This window comes from Pinus tabuliformis, chromosome 5_2 (assembly GCF_031772625.1).
Source record: "Pinus tabuliformis cultivar Carrire ecotype Pingquan chromosome 5_2, CPIR1, whole genome shotgun sequence".
Taxonomy (NCBI): domain Eukaryota; kingdom Viridiplantae; phylum Streptophyta; class Pinopsida; order Pinales; family Pinaceae; genus Pinus; species Pinus tabuliformis.
Genome location: NC_142306.1, coordinates 169,832,166 through 169,858,613, shown reverse-complemented (window position 1 = coordinate 169,858,613; position 26,448 = coordinate 169,832,166).

Genomic DNA, 26,448 nt, shown 5'->3' with positions numbered 1-26,448 from the left:
AACCCAAAATCAAAAGCAAGACCCCACATCCCCCTTTCTCCCTTCCTCCTTCCCCTTTTATGCCCTTCCTCTCTTCTCCACCTCAACCACCTCTCATTAATGTCATTAATTTCTCCTTCATCCTTACAGTTGACTTCTCTTCTCCCAAGTAAATCTGAGAGTACATTGGGGAATGTGAGATGAATGAATATATATATTGATAATTAATTGGAGAGGACCATGTCTTCTCCCAAGTAAATGTGAGAGTACATTGGGAAATGTGAGATGAATATATATATTGATAATTAGTTGGAGAGGACCATGTCTTCTCCCAAGTAAATGTGAGAGTACATTGGGGAATGTGAGATGAATATATATAAAATTTGGAATGATGGAAGGAGACCATATCCTACCCAAGATTCAATCTAAGAAGACAAGTTGGGAATTTGAATAATAACAATAATGAATTTTATATTAGTAAATAAATTTATAGTTTCCCAAATGAAGGTATTCACCAATATTTCTCAATATTTTCAGGTAATGTAAACATTAATAAAATTTGCATGATAAGATTAAGTGGGGCATTACATACACCCCTCCTTCAGAAAACTTCGTCCCGAAGTTAGAGTGAAAAGATACAAGGAGTTCGAAGGCATAACAAAATAGAGAGAGTTATAGTAGTAAAATTTGATAAGTCAGACAATGACATTACTTCCCATCAGGAGTCTCTAACTGATCTATATCCTCCTATCCATCCTGACCTACTTCCGTTCCCACCCTATCCGTCCTTTGCTGCTATATCCGGTGGCATCGGCTATACCAATCTAACCACTGATAAAACCAACATGGCGGAAGTGTCGACTATATCGACCTAACTTCCCTAGCAGGCAACTGGCAATCGTCATCACACGTCTAGGGGAGCATGTCCACCACTGCCCTCCCACGATTCCAGGTTTCGGAGGTTACACGGTGGGAAATGCCTCCACCCCTCCTCACAACTAGGGTCAATGCCCTAATACGGACCACACTACAGTGCTGGTTGGACTTGTCATCGAATAATCCAGTTAGGTAGTCTTGCCACCTGTCATTTGCATTTTACTCATGTCATATGAGTGCATATCAAGTAGATACCAAATGTAATAGAATAATGTACATTATACCTTCCTCATGAGATGTCTCGACTTTCCCTCAATGGAAGAGTAGATCTCGGCTATCATATAGTTCTTTCCCCCTGCGGGTTAGCTCTCATTCATGCATTTATATAACAACAAGATATATAATCATCATGTTATTAAGTCTAGTATCCACGTGTCAATCTTGCAGTTCATACTGGAAATAAATCATAAATTCACTAAGTCATTCATTTAAACAAATCATATCCACTTGAGCCATATATGAAACAAAATAATTCCGATAAGTCACGCACTAGATAATTCACCACTAAGTGAGTCATACATTTAGGCCATACATCAACCATTTCCATCATCAATATCAAATCTATCAATTGATTTATATAAGTAGTTTCATGTGTCCAACCAAATGCATCAATATTACATAATGTTCATAAATAATAACATGGAACTGCAAAATAGAGCCTTAGTATGGGTAGATATCTAAGTCAAAATGGGCATCGCAGATGCTCATGTGACAACCTTGTGCAACCCCTCGATAACAATTAGAGTTGAAACAGATTCAACTGTCCACCATGGAAAATAGCATTTGAACCCGAATATGCTATAAGGTGGTACCAAAACCAAAATATTGGCAAGCAATGGATTAGTGCACTGTCAATTCCACTAGAAGGCGCTAGTATAAGTTTCATGCATATAATTTCTTTAATACCTTAGTGAATATAAAAGTCCCACTCTTCCAATTTGTTGGTTTTTCATCTTCCAAACCAATTAGTTAACTTGAAAATAAAAGACTCAAAACTTCAGAAACTGTTTCCAGCGTGATTTAATAATTTTTTTTTTTGTAAATTGAGAGAAATGTCCTCTAAATGTCAAAGGTTCAAATTTATTATATATCTAATCATTGTTTACTAGTACTAAAACAATTTCGTGATATATATTGCAGCTCACAATACGACTAGACAAATGAGAAATAATTAAATGAATGGAATAATTGCCTTTGCCCTGTTGCTATTAGTATTTCCCTTCTAAATGGCAATGCATATCTAAAGATGCCTACTCCTTTCACAAGTGGCCAGTGACCACAAAAGTTGCGAAGAAAGTTGAGGGTCCTTTTATCCAAAACTAGAGACATATTATTTTTCACGACATTTTTATTCAACACTAGAATAAGGGTAAAAGTGTATTCTAATATTTTCATTGGTCTTTTATTGACTAAATAAGCTTCCATTCTAAAATCCCAAACTCTCTACGATTTGATCTTCTCATTTAATTTAAGATCATTAAAACAACTATCACAGTAAGCCTTACACAAGTCCATGGTATTCAATCTATGTTGTCACTAGAAAATTCCACCACCCATAGAATAATCATTAACATGACATATAGGATATTTCAACACATCCTAATCTAAATTCCCATGCTTCATAGTCATTTACTTCTCAAACTCGAGATTTGTTATTATGACTTCCTCCATGAAGAATGACAAATATACTATCTGAAAGATAATCCTACTATCCGAATGGAAAATCTACTATATCTTAAATAAGAATAATGATAATCTACTATCAACAGAATTAAAAGCCACCTTCGTATGTAAAATAGAACTGACTACATTCTTTAGATTGGGACACATTTTGGGTATAAATTACTGGCTCAAAAACTACAATTTTCAGTGCAAATATTGTTCACACCATCCATATATTTAATAAACACTGAGGTTGGCATCAAAACAAAGACCTCAGGTACAGATTAGTGGGAACAAAACTGCAATTTTCAATGTAAAATATAGTTCACATCATTCTTAAATCAGAATTCTGAGACCATTACAGTTTGTTCAAAACGTTCAAGTGACACATCCTTTAGCCAAATTTAATCATTGTGATGTGGCAGACTTAACTATATAATTAATGAACTTGGGCTGCAGGTTGAAATAGAATAGCTACATCTTCACAAACCAATCATCATAGCTTGACCATAGATCCCTTTGAATGTCGGGAAAGTGACCTTGCCCATAACCTGCTAACTTTCCTATCATTAATTCTTTGGTTCATGTGCCAAAGTCATCCAATCATAATCATATAGTTTCCATGCATCTTCTCAGAGATATAACGAATCATCAGAGTCATTGGATCAACATCCTTCATCATGGGCTTCCTTCATGTAATAATTATTAGGCAAGACGAGTCATCAAGTGTTATGCCAGTGATTCTATAGTTCCCTCTGAAGTCTTACTTCAGTTGGTCATCTAGCCTTCATCAATCTGCTCATTTTAAGATGAGACAATATCACGCTACAATTGTATCAACAAACTTCCAATTACCAAATCCCAACAATACACATGCACAGGAAATCTCTCTCACATGCTCTTCCTGTTTAACAACAACTTCTAAACAATAATATATTCAACTGACAAACATCAATAACAGTATCATACCTACATCAATAGTACCTTTATATTACTGATATCACAAGTACTTCTGACTGTTTGAAGATACTAAGAGACTTGATCTGAATTTTGCCTTGGAATGATCTACTTTGTTCCTTTTGAATTGTTTGCTTCAAGTCTGATTATGCTAAGGTGTCTTATGCAACACTGGTTCAGAGTCCTAGCCCTTATTAGCACTATTCCTAACATTTTCTACCACACTCTAGATAGTCCCAAGAGAACCCAAGCAATAGATCAATTCAAGTTATGCCAAGTTACTTCTTAGCCACAAATTTAACTTTAGAACATGTTATCATAGGCTAGTTTCATGAGGTCATCAATATGCTTGGAATATATATAACTGTTGATGTATTAGATTTCTTGAAAGATTCAGTGTTGTTGCAAAAGAATGTGGCAAATAGAGAATGCACTTTAAACTGTTGATGAAGAATTGACATCTGCCCTCAAGGTTCTGATACTTGCCAATGGTTGTTGAAGATGAAAAAATGGGAACGCTTGTTGTAGCCTAGGATCAGTGACACGATGTTCATCACACAGTGCAATACAACTTTGACTTATTTCTCAAGCTAATGGAGGATTCAAACTACTTTAGGTTATCTTCTATATGATGTACGGTGAGAAAGAGAAATAGGTTTCAGTCTGATATATTTGTAGGGAATGCCCTCATAGATATGTATGCTAAATGTGGGAGCATAGATACTGCAGACAAAGTGTTCCGCAAAATGCCTAGACGAGATGTTGTTTCCTGGAGTTCCATGATTGTCGGGTATGCAACGCACGGGTGTGCTTATGATGCCTTGCATCTCTTCAAAGAAATGCAACATTTGGGTACAAAACCTGACTATGTAACCTTGGTTGGTGTTCTGTCTGCTTGTTGCCATGCAGGCTTAGTGAGTGATGCTCGGAAGTACTTTAATCGTATGATTAGTAATTATGGGATCAAACCTAGATTAGAGCACTATAGTTGCATGGTTTACCTCTTTGGCCGTGCTGGTAGGCTTATTGAGGCTTGGGACATTATCAACGAAATGCCAATGAAACTAGATGTCATTGTATGGGGATCCTTGCTTGCTACTTGAAGAGTCCATGGCAATGTAGAGCTAGGAGAGTATGCGGCAAAACACCTATTTGAATTGGATCCCGAGAATGCTGCACATTATGTCCTGCTATCAAATATGTATGCAACTGTTGGAAGGTGGGGTGGTGTACAAAAAATGCGAAGAATAATGAATGATAGGAGGGTAAAAAAAAATGCCAGGAAGTAGCTGGATTGGTTCGAATAATAAACTGAATACTTTTGTTGTAGGAAGTAGCTTGCACCCCTACAACTAAAAATTGATACTAGATTGGGAGCCTTCCCACCTCTGATAATGATTCCAAGTAGAAGAGGGCCATGAAACCTATGCTGCAGATTTGGCTGGACATAATTTTTTTTTTATTCTTTTCTAACATTGTAAAAAGCTAAGAATTTGCTTTGAGTTTATGAGCACTTAAACAAGGGAAGGGATCCTTCAGTACCGTATGTTTGTGGCTGCTCCACTACTACCAAAGAGATTTCCAATATTGTCATAAGAGAAATGGTTGACAGAGATACCCCCACCATCTCCATCACTTTAAAGATTGGTGGCATTATCCTAGAGACAAGTATCTAACACAAAAAAATGTGTTCCTATAGTGATTATTCTTTGTTTCGAGGGAAATAGGCAGAGCCTATGAAAAAGATGTGATTGTGCTGCTTTTAAAGTAAGCAGTCTCCCACTATTTATTATAGTTCTCGCACCTTGGTGACAGAATGAATGCCAGCTCATATCTGGACAACAGGTTCTTACTTCAAAATTCTATTTATTTTGTATGTCTCCAGCAAAGCAGAGTTTCCCTAAACAAATAGGAAAAATGAAATGAGTTATAAATCAGAACGATCAAAAGTATATATGCACTGCTCTGACTGCTGACCTTCTAAACATTAAACAGTTTCATTTTTCATGTAGAACCTGAATGTGATAATGATTTGTCAAAGAGTGACTTTGGACTAACCAACTTTTCAGGTTGTTCGAGCCAGATAAAGTGAAGGGCAAAAAAACTTGTTCATGTGCCAGATGGTATCATCTTCTATTTCCACACTTGCAACAATGATAATGCAAGGGACAATGATAGCATCTCCATAGTCAGTAATTCTTTGTCTACCAAAAACTTACATTGATAGGGAATTCGGTTTTTGAGATGGTTGGGAAGTAGGGCCAAATTACAATGGATGGCACAAAGGATTACACTTGTAAAATATATATATTTTTTTATTAAAACACCACTAATTAGTAATGACTTCTCTTATCACGAATAGGCTAACTTGCCCAGATTTTGCATTACTACGAATAGGCTAACTTGATCTTCGTATGAAGGCAACTGATGAGTTTTTGAATTATATGAGGGTTATCAAACTTCAGGCATGGGAAGACCATTTCCAAACACGTGTACAGTCTTTTAGGAATTCTGAATATGAATGGCTCTGCAAATTTATGTATTCTGTTTCAGAATCATGAAGCGGGTCTCCATCAAAATATTTGAAATCTCCATTACCATTATGTCCAAAATCATTGAAGATTCCTGTCTGTGAATGATCTTTTTCCAGTCCTCTTGTCTCTCTCCATGTATTCAATCATAGAAATGAAGTTGACTTTTCATGGGCTCACAAGCTTCTTCATGTATGCATTCTTCATTTAATTCATTGCTATCTTTAGGAAAAGGGAACTCTACAGTGTCATATACTTCATCAGAAAAACAAGAAGAGAATTGGGTTCAGCATTACCATCTTCATGCCCCAACCACCCTTCATATATTTTTTTTAACATCAGAAAATCTACATCGTGTGTTCACACACATGGCAACATCATCCTCTGGCATATGACCAACATCACATACCCAATCTTGGACAACATTGGGATCTTCCACAAAGTTTGAGCATTCTTCATCAACATTATCATCTTCTGAAGAATCTTCTAAAAAGGAAGAGGACATGGCAGTCATAGGGCAGTTGCCTATACACACCTCTTTCATAACAAGATCCCAGTAGTCTTTGAATGCTTTGATCAAATTAGTAAACAAAGACATCTCTCCTGTATGCAATCTCAGTTCATACCACTCTTTAGAATTATCTTCCAAAGTTAGTGCAAAATATATTTATAAAGACATCCTTGTGGCAAATATTTTCATACCACTCTTCAGCATTATCTTCCAAAGTTAGTGCAATATTTTTATCAAGATATGCTCATGGCAAATATTTTCATGAAAATATCTCCCCTGTATGCAATCTCAGTTCATGCCACTCTTCAGCATCATCTTCCAAAGTTGCACAAATATTGTCATCAAGGCATCCTCATGGAAAATATCAAAAGCTCAGCAATTTCAGTGAAGATTTGAGATGCAGCTTAACTGAACAATTATGACCATTACAATTTGGAAGATGCTCTCTCTCCATTTAGTTCCAACAGGGAATGGATTTGGATACCCTTGAATGTTTGAGAAATTCAATGGTGCAAATAGGCTTACAGGCCTATTTCCCAAAGAGAACACCATGGTTGAAATTAAACTTCAAATTCTTCTATAAAACATCTCTGCTATATACAGTGTCCATCAATCTTCTCCTCTCAAAAGAAAAGGGCTTTTAACATAGTTGCATTGACATGTGGGACACCTAAATGCATTGACACTTGAATGCATTGAACTGTAAATATGGAAAAATAATGGCATTTTATAGAAGAAAAGTAACCAAATAATACTGCAACAGACAGTTATGGGGAAAAAGCAAAAAAATGAAATAACCAAAATGAACAAGTAATTAAAATGGGAAGGGAAATGTTGAGGTTAGGGATTTGTATGATCATAAAAGCCTTGGACGTACTTGAAATTAGGCAATAAGCTTTGACTTGTCTCTACACAAGCAATTGTTTGTAAGATCCCAACTAGGAAATGCCCCACTATGGCCACTGATTTTTCTGAATCTTAAATGCTTTTTCAGTGCAAGATCAAACACTTTGTTAATGTACTGCTATAGGTGTATTTTGGTTTATTTGTTTATGTATCAATGCTCAATGGCACATTTACATTACCGTACTGATGAGCCCCAATTTTGGTACAATTTGGGCTCATTTTGGCCTATTCTACTTGCTCAAACCATTCATTTTTTATTGCTTATGCATGCATTTCTTAGTTTATTCATGTTGTTTGTAGGAAGAAGGGTAGGCACTCTATCTACGTGACTAATGCATTGTGATTCCAGGTTTTGGCATTAAAAGGGAGCAAAAGACAACGAAAAGGAGACAAGGAGACAATGAGGTGGCACTGCTTTTAGGAGAGGATGTCCACGGTCTTGGGGACATTCCTCGTGATTCCCACCAAGAACTCCGAGCTCCAATCCATCTCCCCTCCGAGCTTAGAAGCAGCCAGCTGTCCTACAGGAACAGCAGTTATAACTGTTCTACAGGAACAGTAGTTATGACTGTCCTACAGGATCAGCAGTTAAACTCGAAGTTGGACAGCCGAGCTCCTAAAATCAAGGATACTTGTTGGATCATCGTTTTTGTATAAGTATAGAGGCCTTAGCCTTGGATAGGTTGTTGAAACTCTCGTATTGCTATTGTAATTTTGGAGCACAGTTCAGTTTTCGTTCCTTTTTGTAAGCCAATTTGGCATGACATCAGATTATGAATAAAGAAGGCAGTTTGTGATCTAGTTCTGAGTTTCTTAAGGAGACTATAGCTCTCAGGTTAGGGCCCAACCTGAGATCCATAGATCCCCTCTGCTGTAGTGTTGTTTCCATTTCATTTCAGCACTTTGAGCTTTTCATTTGCACATGCAATTCGAATTACAGGTTGTTAAGTTGGTCTTTTTCATGAGTTAGATAGGATTTGCTTATGGTGAGTTTGTTTACAGTTGTTTAGTGTAGCAGTGGATAGATATAGTCCATTGGAGCTCCAACAAAAAGGGTTGTTAAGGCTCACTGCCGTCTCATCTGGGATTGGGGTGCAGTCCATGACTAACCACCAAAAACACGCATTTCTTTATTTCATGATTGCTGCAAACACAGTCACGTTATGCTAGATGCTTCCTTGTCATTCACACCTGCACCACACTCCTTTACCACAGCTTCATGCACATTCTCCTTCGCGTTTTGGATTGCTGTTCATTGAATTTACAAGCACAGGTAGTTTAGGTTAATGCATTTTCGGTTTGGTAACAGTCACAAGCATTTGTTTCACTTGCACTGCCCTCTCTCGTCCATTACTTCATTCTCCATCTTGATCACGCATGCAACACATCTCCTCGACCTTTACCCCGCTCTGTTATCTCCCAAAGTCTTCCACTCCTCACGTAACTTCATTTCCTAGCCTCTTATTGACCTAGCCCTCTATCTTCCAACCTACTCCCTACACTCATTTCTCATCTCATTCCTCCACTTCTAGAGCCATCACCAGCCTCATTCCCACCTTACACATCTCCCCCTACCATTCCATCACTCCTCCATCTCTTCAAACACTCACGGTAGGTCATCCTGTAGCAGTTTACAGACATCCTGTAGAAACCTCTAAGTATCCTGTAGGATCCCCTGCAGACATCCTGTAGGAGGCCACCCACTCGGTTGCTGAGCTTCTGAATGTGAGGAACCTCTGTGGATGGATGCTAAGGATCCCTAGGGACCTCTCCTAGCCTTCCCAACCTGTCCCACGTTCTCCTTCCTTCTCCATTCCATCTGCACAACCAAACCCTAATTAGCACACAATCACAATCATTCCACACACTTAAAGGAAAAATACAAAAACATGTCTTTTATGATGCAAGCAGCTTAGATCCATGCATTTTCACTTATTAGAGGTAACAACAACATTGGTAGAAGTTTCCTTCACATTCTTTGCATTATAGAGGTTAGACTAGTTAAATTAGGGTTTCCTAGGTTTACATGCTTTGATTTGCTTTCAGTTCGTTTTTTTCAAGTAGATTAGTCTCCTTTGAGCTAGCTTTCGTCCATCATTGATAAAGCTTCTTCTGTGAGCCTATAGAAGTTGGCTTGAGCCCTAGCGGACTTGTGCCAGCTGACCAAGTGACAGCTGCGACAAGAGCTAGTACTTGTGCATACAGCACCGTCGCTTCCAAGTTTGTACGAACTACCGGGTTGATAAAATGAGAGACAGGAAGCCCCAGGAGTTACATTATTGCTACAATACTAGAGCTCACCATCTTTTTGGCGCCGTTGCCAGGGAAGCGTCAGAGTATTAGTAATTGTTGCTTTTCTTCTACTTTCATACTCTTACTTCTGCTCAGTAGTTTATTTCATTTCCATTCTGCAAAAGTAGCTTAGTATTTCCTGCTTTCATAGATTAGCATTTCCTGCTTTCATAGCTCAGTATTTCTTGCTTTCATAGATTAGCATTTCCTGCTTTCATAGACTAGTATTTCTCGCTTTCCTAGATTAGCTTTCTAATTCTGCAATTTCATTTGAGCAATATAGTTAGTTGTAGATCACTTTGTTTCAGTTTTGCAGGTACCAAAGAAAAAGCAAAAGCACTCAAAAAAAGAAAAGTCCTTTCCATTTCATGCCTCGTAGGAACCGAGATAGATCAGGCAAATTCCTACCTAACACCCCCACCACATCACTTAGTCACCCTTCACTCTTCGGTGGCGACAGTGATCCAGAGGAAACTATAGGTGAACATCCCGAGACATACCAAAATCCTATAGAAGAAGAAGAGTTAGAGACCACTCCATCCGAAGCTATGGCTGACAATAGAGAAGATGAGAGAATAGAAGGAGCTTTCCCCATCCGAGAGACCAACGGAGAGATGAAAATGAAAAACATTAGCCCCTCTGCTTTGCCTCACTTCCATGGACTGACCACTGAGGATCCTGATACCTTCTTGTTTGAGTTTGCTGTCCTTTGTAGAACCTATGACTATACTGAAGATGAGCAAAAGCTGAAGCTTTTCCCTTCCACTCTTAAGGATGCAGCACTACGCTGGTTCATGGGATTACCTGGGAATAGCATCGCTACTTGGGCTCAGATGCAGCAAGCCTTCAATACCAAGTATAGGGATTATTGTAGGTCCAAGGAAACCAAGGGAGAAATCTTTCGGATGACCATGGGAAACGATGAGTCTTTAGAGGATTATGAGGAAAGGTTCCAACTTAGTTACAAGCGGGCCAGGTGCACACTTGACCCTGAATCCCTTAAGTTGGTTCTGCTCCGAGGAGTACCTGAAGAACTCTTAGATACCCTTCACATGTTAGCTGGGGGGGACATTTACCAACTGCCTTATGAGGACATCAAAACTGTGTTTAGAAATCATTCCAGGGCAGCTAGAAAACGAGGTAGAGGAAATCTCCTCTCCACCGGTGTCCCTTTCTCCAAACATGAGTTTACAAACCAATTAGAAGATCTTAAGAGTGAGGTGAGACAGACCATTGCCATGCAGCTGGACACATTCAGGATCCAGCAGAAGAAAGAAGAAGCTGAGAGAGCCTTGGCTGTCTTCTGTCCTAGGTGCTCCAGAAGACACCCTAAGAACGAATGTCCATTGCATTTGGTTGAAGTGTGTTTCGTTTGTGAGGAGGACCACCCAACAAATCAGTGTCCAACCTTACCTGGGTTTAAAGCCATGTACCAAGGAACTGAAGCCCCCACTGAACCTCTCTACTTCATCAACCAAAGGAGACCACAAGGATCTAGACCCTATCAGCAGGGAATGCAAGGGGCACCACAAGCCTATTACAACCCCAACCAATCGACTCCTATGCCTTCCTGGGGTCCCCCTGCTCATCCTTCTTAGTCCATGCCTCCTCCATGGTCTTATCCACCTCAGTATCCTACTCAACCCACTACTCACCCATATCACTTACATGCCCAGTCACAGCCTCAGTGGAGTGAACCTCAGTCGGGGTGGAGGCCCCAATACAACACTCCTCCTGCCATTTTGCCTCCACCACCAGTTCAACCTCAGCCTTTACCTCCTGCTCCTCCAAGGCAACCTCAAATGCCTGCTCAACCGAACCCGAACCCCAACAATAGACAGGCTCAGCAGGTATATACTGGGGAGACCTCATGCCCTACCTATGTTGTGGAGATCCAGGAGATCAATCTTAGATCTGGAAAGACTCTTCCAGATCGCCAACCTCCTCCCCCAGAGGATGAGGAAGACCATCAGGAAAGTGAACCAAAGCCTATTCCACCCTTTCCTGAGAGACTTACAGCCACCACACAACCCAACCCGGAAGAAGATGAGCTTCTGGGAGAGCTCAAGCAGTTGTGTGTGAAGATACCCCTTCTCCAGGCCATCAAGGATGTGCCAATCTATAACAAGCTGGTTAAGGAGAAGTGTTTCAAACATCCAGGCAGACGGAAGAAAGATGCTTCAACTATCAATGTCATAGGACAACTGTCTGACCTTATGCTAGGACAAGTCATCTGCCCAAAGTACTTAGATCCTGGAAGTCCTGTAGTAGATGTCCACATCAATGGCACCATCATACCCCACACCCTGATTGATCTGGGGGCTACCATTAATGTAATGACCAGGGATACCATGCTCAAGCTCAATCTTCAAGGTTCCTTGAGGAAGACCTCGACAGTACTGCAATTAGCAGATCGCTCCACTGTGACTCCCGAAGGGATTGTGGAGGATGTCTTGGTCTCTATTGACTCTTGGGAGTATCCTGCAGACTTCCTGGTTCTGCAACCAAAGGCAAAGCTTACGGGATATCCCCTCATTTTGGGAAGGCCTTGGTTAGCCACTGCAGATGCCTATATCAGTTGTCGTGCCGGAAATATGACCATAAAAAATGGTCCTATGTCCAAGCAACTTGTCCTATACCCTCCTGCCCAACCCTCTTTGGAGCATGACTTACCACTCTGGTTGGAAGAAGGAGAAGAAGACGAGGTGTATTCAACACCTCTGTGTACCATAGAAACCAATAGAAGAAATCCCCCAACCGAGGATGATTTGATCGATAACTTGATCCAAAACCCACCTACCAGTGCACTACCTTTAGAGAAGTTGGTGGAGGATGCCCAAGCTAGCACCTTAGTGGATCTTTGTACAACCAACCCTGTCACTCCCAGAGTTAAGAGTGTGGAGTTCGGCCCTGAGAGAGCATTGAAAATCAGCTCCTCCCTATCTCCTTCTCAGGAAAAGGAGCTGTGCAACCTGTTGGCCAGCCACCTAGATGCTTTTGCTTGGAGCTATAAGGAGATGAAAGGAGTCCATCCCTCGGTCTGTACTCATCATATATACATCAAAGAGGACTGTAAACCGGTTAGGCAAACCAGAGGAGAATGAATCCAGCCCTTAAGGACATTGTCAAGGAAGAATTGCAGAAACTGTTGGATGCCGGATTCATCTACCCCATCTCAGATAGTGAATGGGTGTCCCCTCTAGTGTTGGTTCCCAAGAAGAATGGGAAGTGGAGGATCTGTGTAGATTACCGTGAGCTGAACAAAGCTACCAAAAAAGACCATTTCCCTCTACCTTTCATAGATCAAGTGTTGGATGGACTGGCAGGAAAGAAGTTCTTCTCTTTCTTGGATGGGTTTAGCAGGTACAATCAAATCCAAATCAGCCCGGAAGACCAAGATAAGACCACCTTCACTTGTCCTTGGGGTACCTTTGCCTACCGAGTCCTTCCCTTTGGGCTATGCAATGCTCCTGCTACTTTTCAGAGAGCTGTCTTGAGCATCTTCTCGGAGTTGGTCCATGATGCAGTGGAAATATACATGGATGACTTTACTCCTTATGGGGCCAACTTCCAGGAAGCATTGTCCAACCTGGGGAAAGTCCTAACCAAATGCACCGAGATGAACTTGTCCCTCAGCCCTGAAAAATGTGAATTCCTAATGACTGAAGGGACCGTGCTAGGCCATACCATTTCTTCCCAAGGATTGCAGGTGGATCCTAACAAAATTGTTCTCATCAAGAGGGTTCCACCTCCTCAAAAAGTAAGGGATGTCCGGAGTTTCTTGGGATTAGCAGGATACTACCAGAGATTCATTAAGGACTTCAGCAAGTTAGCCTCACCATTGTTTGGTCTGTTGGCAAAAGATGTGGAGTTTAAGTGGACTGACGATTGTCAGAGGAGTTTGAATGAGTTAAAGGACAAGTTGGTGTCAGCACCAATCTTGAGAGGTCCAAACTGGGCCCTACCTTTCCACATCCACACTGATGCCTCGAACAAAGCCATAGGTGCAGCTTTAGGACAAGTTGAGGAAAAACTTCCATATGCCATTTACTTTGTCAGCAAAAACTTGTCCAAAGCAGAGCTGAATTACACTGTAACCGAGAAAGAGTTCTTAGCTGTAGTCCATGCACTGAACAAGTTCCGACATTATATTACTGGTTACCAGACTTTTGTACATACTGACCATGCTGCTATTAGATATTTGATGAATAAACCCGATGTGAATGCTCGTATTATTAGATGGTTACTTTTATTGCAGCAGTTTGATCTAACCATTGTTGATAAACCAGGAAGAGAAAATGTTGTTGCTGACTTCTTGTCTAGATTGGATTTGTCTGCAGATGAAGATGGGACGGTGGATGACCAGATGCCTGATGAGCATCTATTTTCTATCTCAGTACTCTCTCCATGGTTTGCTGATATAGCGAACTACCTTGTTTCAGCTCAGTTCCCTCCGCACCTCTCTTCAAAAGAGAAGAGCAAAATCATCAGAAAAAGTGCCTCATTCACTTGGATCGGGGGCAACCTGTTCAAGCTTGGCCCTGATCAGATCTTAAGGCGTTGTGTAAGGGAAGAGGAAGTCTTTGACATCCTCCTCACCTGTCATGATGGGCCTTGTGGAGGACATTTTGCAGCAAAGAGAACTGCCTTCAAGATCCTGCAGGCAGGCTACTATTGGCCCACACTTCATCGAGATGTCAGAAGATATGTCAGCCAGTGTGACCAATGCCAAAGGATGGGGAAACCAACCCAAAGGGATGAGATGCCTCTCCAACCTCAAGTGACTCTTGAGCCATTTGAGAAGTGGGGCATGGACTTTGTGGGTCCAATCAATCCCTCTTCGATGCAGAGATCCTACATCATTGTGTGTACTGACTACTTGACAAAGTGGGCAGAGACTAAAGCAATTAAAGCAGCAACAGAAGAGAAGGTGGTCGAGTTCTTAAGAGAGAACATCTTCTACAAGTTTGGCTACCCAAGAGAGCTGGTGACCGATCAAGGGAGCCAGTTCACATCCCACTTGGTTGAAGATCTACTGGCTCATCACAAGATCAAGCATAGGACTTCCACCCCCTATCATCCTCAAGCAAATGGGCAGGTGGAAGTCACCAATAGAGCATTAGAAGGGATCTTGACTAAAGTGGTGAGCAGCAGCAGAAAGGACTGGGCAGATCGCCTGGTTGAAGCCACATGGGCTTACAACACCACTTGGAAGACCACCACCGGCTTCACACCTTATGAGCTGGTCTATGGGAAGAAAGCTTTGCTGTCCATTGAGTTTGAGTATAACACTTTGAAGATGGCAGCTCAGCTGGACCTAGATCTCAGCCATGCACAGCAAGAAAGGTTATTGCAGCTGAATGGACTGGATGAGCACCGCATGCAGGCCCTCCTTCACTCAAAAGTGGTTCAACTTCAGAGGAAGGTGTGGCATGACCAACATCTCCATGACAAGCAATTTCAGCCGGGAGATTGGGCTTTGTTGTATGACTCCAGATTCAAAGATTTCAAGGGGAAGTTGAGAACCAGATGGCTAGGACCATATGTAGTGGAACAGTGCCATGACAATGGATATGTCCTCATTCGAACCATTGATGAGGAAGCCATTCCCATGCTTGTCAATGGGCACCGATTGAAGATCTACAGAAGACCTCTCTCAAGACAAGAGTTTATCAGCACTATGGAGAAATCTGTTTTGGTCATAGAGAAGGGTTCTGCCTCCACTTTGGGCATACCCTGAAGAGAAAAAAGAAAAAAAGAAAAAAAAAAAAAGAAGAGAAAAAGAGAGAAAAAAATAAAGATCCTTGGGTGAAAACCTCTCTGAGGCGCCCAAGGCAGGCAGTAGGGGTGAAAACCTCATTGAGGCGCTCCTATTGTCTTTCAAAAAAAAAAAAGAAGAAAGTTAAAAAAAAAAAAAAAGATCCTTGAGTGAAAACCTCTTTGAGGCGCTCAGGGCAGGTAGCAAGGGTGAAAACCTCTTTGGGGCGCCCCTGCTATCTTTTCAAAAAAAAAAAAAAAAAAAAAAAGAGAGAAAAAAACAATAAGCACAATAAAAGTTTTGCATGCAGATGTTCTATGGAGGAGAAGAAGCCTCTCCACTCCAAGCCAGGGGCCTTCATCACGCTATCAAAGGATGTCATCAACACCTCCTCCAAGAATAACAATGCTTTTCAAGGTATGTGCAATTTTTATCATGATTTGGATCTTCTACAGGAAGATACAATTTTCTACAGGAACAGACAGTCTTCCTACAGGAAGACGCGGATCTTCTACAGGAAAGTGCCAAATTTCTACAGGAAGCTCTGTGTTCTACAGGAAACTTCCTGTAGAAGGTTGCGACGGCCGAAATGTGTTTCAAGTGAAGATCTAGCGACTGAGGAGTGGATTGAACGCATACATGCCACTGATGGCACCCCTGAACATTGCTATTATCTTGCTCCACCATCCTCGTCGCCATGCAACCAAGATCCCTGCAGCAGCACAACAAAGCAATGAGTTCTCGTGGAAAAACATCTGTCAAAGAAAAACCAAGCACCGAGAGCCATACCACATCCACGTTATGCATCAGAAGCGCTGGGATCGTGATCGAGAAGCCAGAACCGCCAGCATGCAGCATGTACCCAAGGAGAAAGGACTGTGACAAGACCCCTCGCGGGGATCCTGTAACAGTTCGACCTGCTCGAGTGAATACCGTCCACGGCACCGCCATCCGAGATAAAACACGGGTGCATGAACGCGAGACCATCCACTCCAGCGTCAGCAACCGGTAGCCATGTGCCTCCGGGTCTGTGTAAGCCGCGTGCAGCAGGTAAATCCATCGTCCACAAACTGGAAATCATGTGCAGCCGCGCGCAGGTAAGTGTTCTAATACTTCTCTCCATCAAATCGCATGGATATTACTTTGATTTGTTTTGCATGGCATAAAGGTGAATGGTTGAGCGGCCATAAGGCCAGTTGACTGGCCACATCGGCTAGTGAAAGGATAGTCAGATGATGAGGTGGCAGCCACGACAAAAGACACACGTAGCACGCACGTGAAGATTAGTCCCGTCAACCGTGAAACGAGTTTAACCGAAAAGGGCGGCGGCAGATCTGTGGGAATGAATGCGGCAGCAAGCGAATGTGCAGGCGGATGATGGGTGACGTCACCCAACGGTCCGGCGGGGACAGCTCACCCCCCGCGCCACGAGCTGCGCCGATTCAAAATCTAATCGGCTCAATTAAGCGTGTATATCCATCAACCTCACTTCAAAACTCGAGTAGCTCCTCTGATTACCTCTGCATGTTGATACGCCAAGCTCTCGGCTACCTGAACGCTGGTAAGGGACCTCTCGACCGCTGTCCAACTATAGCTCCCCCCGAAGTCTGCGCACTGCTCCTACAGGAACAGTTTCTACAGGAACGCAGTCCTACAGGAAGCAGTATCTACAGGAAAGCAGTCTCTACAGGAATGTGAAGTCTTCACGTAAAAAAAGGTGGCGGAAAAGAGGTAACCCTGAAACTCCTTCCGCAATTGGTTTTCAAAGGTGGCAAGGTCATTATTCACAGTCTGGTCATAAAAGATATTGGATTGCCGTGCCCATACTATCGCTTCTACAGGATAAAGGTATAATTAGACTGTGGTTTTGTGAATTCATTGCATGCTCTGTCTATAAGACCGAATTCCCTTTATATTTACCACCTGTGGTCAAAACCACCATGCTCATCATGCCTGGTGGGTTTATCAGACGAGAGCCCACTGATTCAACCACATTGAGGAGAAATCAAGCAGTGGTGGAGCTCTTTACATAAGCACAGTGGATGTCTTTTTGTGATAAGTTGCAGGGGTACGATGATGAAGTAGCCGAGGAATTCTTGCAGGCCCTGAGGCCAAAATCCAAGGTGCTGGCCACAGTCAATTTCAGAGGCCTAAGCCTCAAGATAACCCGCAGTCCATCAGTAGAATCACTGAGCTTCCTATGGGTCTCCCGTGGGATAAAGAAGAACGAAAACAGAGCCAGCAAGCGAAGAAGGAATTCTTTCCACCTGAGGAAGAATTCTATGAAGATAAGAATGGAGTACGAAGGAATAGTTTGACACCACCTTGGAACGAGGTCAGCTTGCAGATTATGAAATATATTACATGTGAGGGGCACTATAGCATCGTCTACGGGTACCATTTCCGATTGCTGAACGAGTTAAGGCACCGAAGTGAGCTTCCTGTAGAAAAGAAATTAAGCATTCCTTATTTCCTGTTGCAATCTTTAATGGAATGTGCTACGAAGCTGAAGGGTGGCGTCCCAGATCAGGTGGCACACCATGGGCTGATCAAGTTGCTTGTAGAAGATGCACTGCACTCCTATAAAGTTCCCCTCTCCTGGGAGTCATTTAGAAATCTAACACGAGATGGGGACATCAAAATGCTGGTCGAAGATAGTGGCTCCTCCAGCAGTGAAGACAAAGAGGCAGTGGCCAAAGAAAAGAGGGAACCAGGTCAGAAGACCCCTGCCACGGTGCAGAGGAAGGAACAAAAGAGGAAGCAAGAAGAAAAGGAAGACGAAGAGGAGGGTGACACACCTGTTTTGACAGCAAGAGAACAGAGGATGAAGAGCAGAATGGACAAAGCGGAGGTGGTCCTTGTCAGCCCAAGCACCTCGTCAGCTCCTGCAGTCAAAGCCAAAAGCAAAATCCATGCAGCCAAGCAAGAAAAGGTGGTGACAGTTGCATCTACAGGGAAACAAACGCAGGCTTCTACAGGAAGCCCCAGAACAACGCCTACAGGAAAGCAGACGAAGGCTTCTACAGGAGGCTCAAAAACAGAGAAGGGATCTTCTACAAGAGACCCACAGAGCGTAAAGAAAGAGTCTTCTACAGGAGGGCCGAAAGTGGACAAAGTAGGGTCTTCTACAGGAAGCCCGAAAATCACTAAGGAATAGACTTCTACAGGAAGTCTGGAAACAAAGACAAAGGCTTCTACAGGAAGCCCAAAAATTCAAGAAAAGGCTTCTACAGGAAGCCCAAAACTGCTAAAGGAAAAAGCTTCTACAGGAAGCCCGAAAGAAAAAGGAAAAGCTCCTGCAGGAAGCCCAGACGTGCTAAAAGAAAAGGCTCCTACAGGAAGCCCAAGAGCTAAGGAAGATGCTCCTACAAGGAGCCCAAAACCGGTCAAGGAAGGGTCTTCTGCAAGAAGCCCGAAACCAAAGGAGGAGGGGCCCTCTACAAGGAGCTCCGAGAGAGAAAAACGCAAGAAAGAGAAGGCTGGCATTCTCGAAAAGGAGGTAGCAGCGGCACTGGCTGCCCTCAGCACACCGGCAAAACCCAAAGAAAAGAGAGAGAAGGAGATCCCTCTACCTTCCGAAGCAAGGAGGAGTCAGAGAATGAAAACAGACAAGTCGCAGCCTCCACCCAACAGCCAACCCACTTCAGGAGACATCCCTACTTCACCCAGTACAAGAACTCCCTCTAAAACACAGGCCACCCCTGAGAAGGGAAGCCCAAAAGTCACTTCCTGGACGCGAAAAATAGGCCAGTCGCCTTCTGAAGCCCGGCTCAAGGAAATGAAAAAGGGGGAAGAAGCACCACCCTCGTCTCCACCTGAGGCAGAGAAAACAGAGGCCCCAAAAGTAGAGAAGAAGGAGCAGGTTCTGGGCCCCAGCTCTCGGCCAAGGACAAGGAGCCGGGGCAAAATTGCTCAAGGATGAGCAAATGGTTCAGCTGGGGGGTGATGATGAGCCCCAATTTTGGTACAATTTGGGCTCATTTTGGCCTATTCTACTTGCTCAAACCATTCATTTTTTATTGCTTATGCATGCATTTCTTAGTTTATTCATGTTGTTTGTAGGAAGAAGGGTAGGCACTCTATCTACGTGACTAATGCATTGTGATTCCAGGTTTTGGCATTAAAAGGGAGCAAAAGACAACGAAAAGGAGACAAGGAGACAATGAGGTGGCACTGCTTTTAGGAGAGGATGTCCACGGTCTTGGGGACATTCCTCGTGATTCCCACCAAGAACTCCGAGCTCCAATCCATCTCCCCTCCGAGCTTAGAAGCAGCCAGCTGTCCTACAGGAACAGCAGTTATAACTGTTCTACAGGAACAGTAGTTATGACTGTCCTACAGGATCAGCAGTTAAACTCGAAGTTGGACAGCCGAGCTCCTAAAATCAAGGATACTTGTTGGATCATCGTTTTTGTATAAGTATAGAGGCCTTAGCCTTGGATAGGTTGTTGAAACTCTCGTATTGCTATTGTAATTTTGGAGCACAGTTCAGTTTTCGTTCCTTTTTGTAAGCCAATTTGGCATGACATCAGATTATGAATAAAGAAGGCAGTTTGTGATCTAGTTCTGAGTTTCTTAAGGAGACTATAGCTCTCAGGTTAGGGCCCAACCTGAGATCCATAGATCCCCTCTGCTGTAGTGTTGTTTCCATTTCATTTCAGCACTTTGAGCTTTTCATTTGCACATGCAATTCGAATTACAGGTTGTTAAGTTGGTCTTTTTCATGAGTTAGATAGGATTTGCTTATGGTGAGTTTGTTTACAGTTGTTTAGTGTAGCAGTGGATAGATATAGTCCATTGGAGCTCCAACAAAAAGGGTTGTTAAGGCTCACTGCCGTCTCATCTGGGATTGGGGTGCAGTCCATGACTAACCACCAAAAACACGCATTTCTTTATTTCATGATTGCTGCAAACAAAGTCACGTTATGCTAGATGCTTCCTTGTCATTCACACCTGCACCACACTCCTTTACCACAGCTTCATGCACATTCTCCTTCACGTTTTGGATTGTTGTTCATTGAATTTACAAGCACAGGTAGTTTAGGTTAATGCATTTTCGGTTTGGTAACAGTCACAAGCATTTGTTTCACTTGCACTGCCCTCTCTCGTCCATTACTTCATTCTCCATCTTGATCACGCATGCAACACATCTCCTCGACCTTTACCCCGCTCTGTTATCTCCCAAAGTCTTCCACTCCTCACGTAACTTCATTTCCTAGCCTCTTGTTGACCTAGCCCTCTATCTTCCAACCTACTCCCTACACTCATTTCTCATCTCATTCCTCCACTTCTAGAGCCATCACCAGCCTCATTCCCACCTTGCACATCTCCCCCTACCATTCCATCACTCCTCCATCTCTTCAAACACTCACGGTAGGTCATCCTGTAGCAGTTTACAGACATCCTGTAGAAACCTCTAAGTATCCTGTAGGATCCCCTGCAGACATCCTGTAGGAGGCCACCCACTCGGTTGCTGAGCTTCTGAATGTGAGGAACCTCTGTGGATGGATGCTAAGGATCCCTAGGGACCTCTCCTAGCCTTCCCAACCTGTCCCACGTTCTCCTTCCTTCTCCATTCCATCTGCACAACCAAACCCTAATTAGCACACAATCACAATCATTCCACACACTTAAAGGAAAAATACAAAAACATGTCTTTTATGATGCAAGCAGCTTAGATCCATGCATTTTCACTTATTAGAGGTAACAACAGCATTGGTAGAAGTTTCCTTCACATTCTTTGCATTATAGAGGTTAGACTAGTTAAATTAGGGTTTCCTAGGTTTACATGCTTTGATTTGCTTTCAGTTCATTTTTGTCAAGTAGATTAGTCTCCTTTGAGCTAGCTTTCGTCCATCATTGATAAAGCTTCTTCTGTGAGCCTATAGAAGTTGGCTTGAGCCCTAGCGGACTTGTGCCAGCTGACCAAGTGACAGCTGCGACAAGAGCTAGTACTTGTGCATACAGCACCGTCGCTTCCAAGTTTGTACGAACTACCGGGTTGATAAAATGAGAGACAGGAAGTCCCAGGAGTTGTAGCATTATTGCTACAATACTGGAGCTCACCACGTACCTCAAGCCCACCAATTTCATAACAAGTAACATTCATAAAATAGTTTGTTCTGCTGATATAAATTGTATTTCAACAAACTGAAAGGTATATTTTCATATTACTAAACTCCTATAATAAAATACATCATAATGGGCACATTAGAGAACCCAGTTGGAACAGTGTTATCTCCTCCATATGATGCCCAGCCTTTAATACACTGTTGTAATAAAGACCCCAAGGGAATCGACCTCTTATCTCTCTGTCTTTCTACTTAGAGGTTACAATTAAGCCAATCTAGATATTGTTTTAAACATGTCATTGTGATCCAGAAGCAGATCGTAGTTAGAACCAACCAAAAGCAGTATGCAGATTCAGAAACACTGATAATATCTAAACTACACCTTGATCTCACATACATATACCAACAGTTGACTGTAATATCTCAAATTAGCTATATTAACTAATTCCAATGAGTGGCATGACACTTTGCCTTGACGGACACCATCTCATCTCCTACCATAGAAGTTAGTTCTTTATCCCGAATTTACTTGCCGTACCACTTAGAAGTGCCCGTGTACGTTTTGTGGGCCCCTTCCCGTTGCCTTTGCGATGCCTTCTTCCTTGCCAGATTACTAAAAACGAAGTGGCAAATCCCTTGTTGAGGATTCCTTCCATTAAGAACTATACAATACTGCAGGCTTTAAGGTGGAAGCCTTTTGCGTTCATCCTATCTTTGGTTGCTACATGATCCATTGTTCAGCATGTTACTTGAATCACTTGGGCTCTACTGTGTGTACTATGTCTATTTCATCCTTGAAGGCCTATTCAAGAATATGGATCATACCTTAATATGTCAAATCCCTCTAACCCATATAAGGAATAAAAGCAACAACTCGTATTGGGGCAGGTTCTGCGTCAGTGAATGGAAGATTTTGGAGATTCTCCACAGTGAATGGCGAAACCCCTCAATAAAACAGCTCTGGTTGGAGCACATAAAACCCCAAAATCACCATTGTTGGTTAAATAAAACAAGAAGAACACAACAAGTGATAGAGGAAGGAAAATGGCATCTACCTGCCATGTAAGCAGAAGCATTCAAGGCATTTTTGTTGTATTCATAAATGGGGTTTTGCACAACAAGAATCATTTTCCAACAGGCAGTCACAAGATCGATTCCCGTGCAGAACCCCAAAATTTTAAACTTCGGGACCCCCAATCACAATGGGGGTATTGTGCTTTGTTCCCATTGAACCGTCATGACTGCATTTCACCAAAACCAAATTCGTAAATTCATCTAACGGGCACACGCACAGTCGACGACCAGGTATTCAGATCGAATCTCCTCAGCAGCAACGTCAGGTCTCGGATAGAAACCTTGCCCTGCATCAGACCTGCACTTCTTTTCACATCCTCTCAGCCTCCTTTTTCATTCATTTCCCTCATTTGTCACTCATTTCCTCCATCAAATTGCTTAAATCATTGTATTTTAGGACTTTCACATGGTTTATTAATTATGCTAATGACTGTGTTGTTGGATTAGAATTTTGGTTCAAGACCTGCACTTTCCGCAGCTCACACAGACTTTCCGCAGCTGATCCCAGTTTCCGCAGCTGATCCCAGTTTCCGCAGCTGTTTTCTTAAACGGCATGATCCAGGTGTCCTCCGGTCAGAAGAGCCACATGGGCAAGTGCGTGGAACCAAGGACATGGTGTGTGTCCTTCCAGCTCAGCCAAATCAGTTATAAACACCCATGGTCAACGAGGGGGAAACTACGGTCAACAAAGGTCATTGGCGGTGGCACGGCTCTGCGTGTTCGGTTTTAGAGCACGTGAAGCACAACTGGCCTCTTCCTCAGCCACGCAGATGATGGGGAAGATGAATCCAACAGGAGATTTAATGCCCACCTCGACCGTTGCCGAAATCCGTGGACTGTGCTAGATTACGTGTTTTTCACACAGCTATTAGAATATCGTAGTTTGTGATTAAGTTAGTTTTGTTTTTCTGCTATAAATAAAGCGTATCTGAACGCTGATTAGTTAGCTGCTGTTATGTAATTTTGATCCCCCACTGTACTCTTTATTTTGCTACATAATATATGAGAAGACCGTTCTGTTTCTAAGCATGTAACTGATCTTTTGAGTTGGCTGGAGTAGGCAGAGGGCCCCTGTTTACTAAGGCCTGTACAGTGCTTTTCGTTTCCTGCATTTCTTCTTATTATTTTATGTATAATAGTTGTACATAATGCTTTTGATTGCTATGTTTTGATCATGTACAATAGCTGTATATAACTTTGAATTCTGCTCATTTATTTTTCTGCACTTTTCCATGACTGATCAGTGTGTTTTTGCAGATTTCTTAGGTGCCCGGGACAGTTTTCTTACTTCTCTTTTTACAGCTAGTGGCATTTGTGATCGTCTTATCTAGACTTCTGATCTTGATTTTTGATTTCCATTAGTATCATTGCTTTAGTTTGCACTTTATTTTCTGCTCGTAGCTTATCAAGTTGTTTATCTTTTGATGGCTCTTTTTATCATAATCAACTAACTTTTAATGGAGCCAGAATATCACTTAAGTGCAGCTTGGTTTACTTTGTTTTAAGACTCACATTGCTAACTTGCTCATAACTCTTTCTTATATGATCAATCCAGCTGAAGGCAGAAAGGTTAAGGGAAAATTAAGTAGTGTGATTTGTCACTTAGATTGTACATTGCTTAAGATTTAATTGAAGAGTTAAAGTAGTTGTTCTTGTTTTTAATTGAGTTAATATAGATGTCATTTTCAATCTCATTTTTATCAGCAGTAGAGGTACTGGGCCAATGCCATTGGTCTTTTATTTGATGCTTTCATTTTCCTTCAAGAGTTAATTTCATTTCAGTTGTTATTCAAAGCTTTCTGGTAGATCACTTTTAAGTTTTAAGAAATCATTTAGTCGCCACACACACACACACACACACATTCACTCACTTCATTACATCTCCATCACATTTCATTAGGAAAATACAATAAAAAACAAACTAAAAAGATAAAAACGACAAAAGATCTAGAAAAGGTTATCTAAGTACATATAGTACACCTCACTTCATCAGCTTACGAGCCCCGGGTTGACATTTAAAAGTTGCAATTTAGACATCACTAAATTGACCAAACATTTTGGCGCCGTTGCCGGGGAAGTGAAAATTAGGTAGCCAATTCTTAAAAAAAAAAAACAAGAAATTTCAAGGAAGGAAAATTAATAACCTCTCAAAGTATGCTCTCCTCTTGCACCTAGAGTGATCTGGAGGATCAGAAAAGAGAAAGTTATTGGTTTAATAGTTTCTTGAGTATGCTCTCTTCTTGCACCTAGAGTGACCTGGAAGATCAGAAAGAGAATTATTAGCCTGACTTGAAGAAAAAAAAAAAAAAAAAATGACATGCATAGAGCTAGAGATTCTAGGGGAAGGTTTTTAGCTAGAGCCAAGAGTTCGATTTTTACAAGTCCATCTACTTCAAGGAATAGACAAGAGACACCTCCCTCATCTCCAACTGACACTCCTAGCCCTAGGATTCCTGGAATTCAAGAGGCAAGAATTGACTCTCCCACACCTTCTATTGAATTTGAATCAGAAAGAGATCCTTTCCTTTCTTCTACAGAAAGACCAATTGTAATTGAAGAAGTAGAATCATCTGAAGAAGAGGGAGAAATTCCTTCTCATTCACCCTTTGTAGAAGAACCAGAAGACTCTGAAGTCTCTAGGGAAACTACTATGACAGAGGAAGGAGGTGGTAGAGGTAGAGGTAGGGGAGGAGGAGGAGGAAACAATGGAGGAGGTAGAGGTAACATTGGAGGAAATAGGGATGGAGATAACTCATTCGGGTTTCCTATAGTCGATGAGGACTCCCGAGCCACCATGAAAAACATCTCACCATCTGTCCTCCCAAACTTCCATGGGTTAAGGAATGAGGACCCTGAAACATTTCTATTTGAGTTTGAAGTCGTATGTCGAACTTATGATTATCTGGATGACTCTCAAAAACTCAAATTGTTTCCTTCAACATTGAAAGGACAAGCTTTGAAATGGTTCATGGGATTACTCACTCAATCCATTAGGTCTTGGAATGATATGAAACAAACATTTTTGGATAGGTACCTAGACTATTGTATGCCCACCAATCACAAGGATGAGGTATTCAAAATGGTACAAAAAGAAGATGAAAATTTGGAGGATTTGCTTGAAAGATTTCAATACAATTTGAAAAGAGCAAAAATGAACAACTTAGATGAGGAGACCTTGAAAGCCCTTTTGTTAAAAGCCATTAGAGATGAATGGATAGACATTTTGAACATGATGGGGAAGGGAGATATATCTCAACTTTCACTCAATGAAATAGCGGAACTATGTGTCCATCTCTCAAGGGGGAAATCTAAAACTCAAAAAGGGCCTAGAGATCCTTCTCTCCTCAGAGCAAACAAATCTGCAACTGGATTGGTAAGTAGGGTTGAGATTGGCAGTATGCTTGATGAATTTAAAACTGACATCTTAGGGAGTCTTAGTGAACAACTAGACACTCTTAAGATTCACAATAAGCAGAAAGCAGAAGCTGAGGCTTTGACCATCTTTTGCCCAAAGTGCAGAAAGAAACATGCTCTAAGGGAATGTCCCTTGGAAGCAAAAGTTGTAGAGACATGTGTAATTTGCTCAGAGAATCATGAGACCAAGGATTGTCCTTCAATCCCTGGGCTCAAAGTTGTCTTTCAAGAAGATCCAAGTACACTTGAATCTCTCTGTTTTGTTGCAAGGAGACCTTGGCAGGGGCAACAAAATCAAGGGTTTAACAACTCTATGAATTTTCAACCTCCACCAAATTGGAATCCTTGGCAACAAAC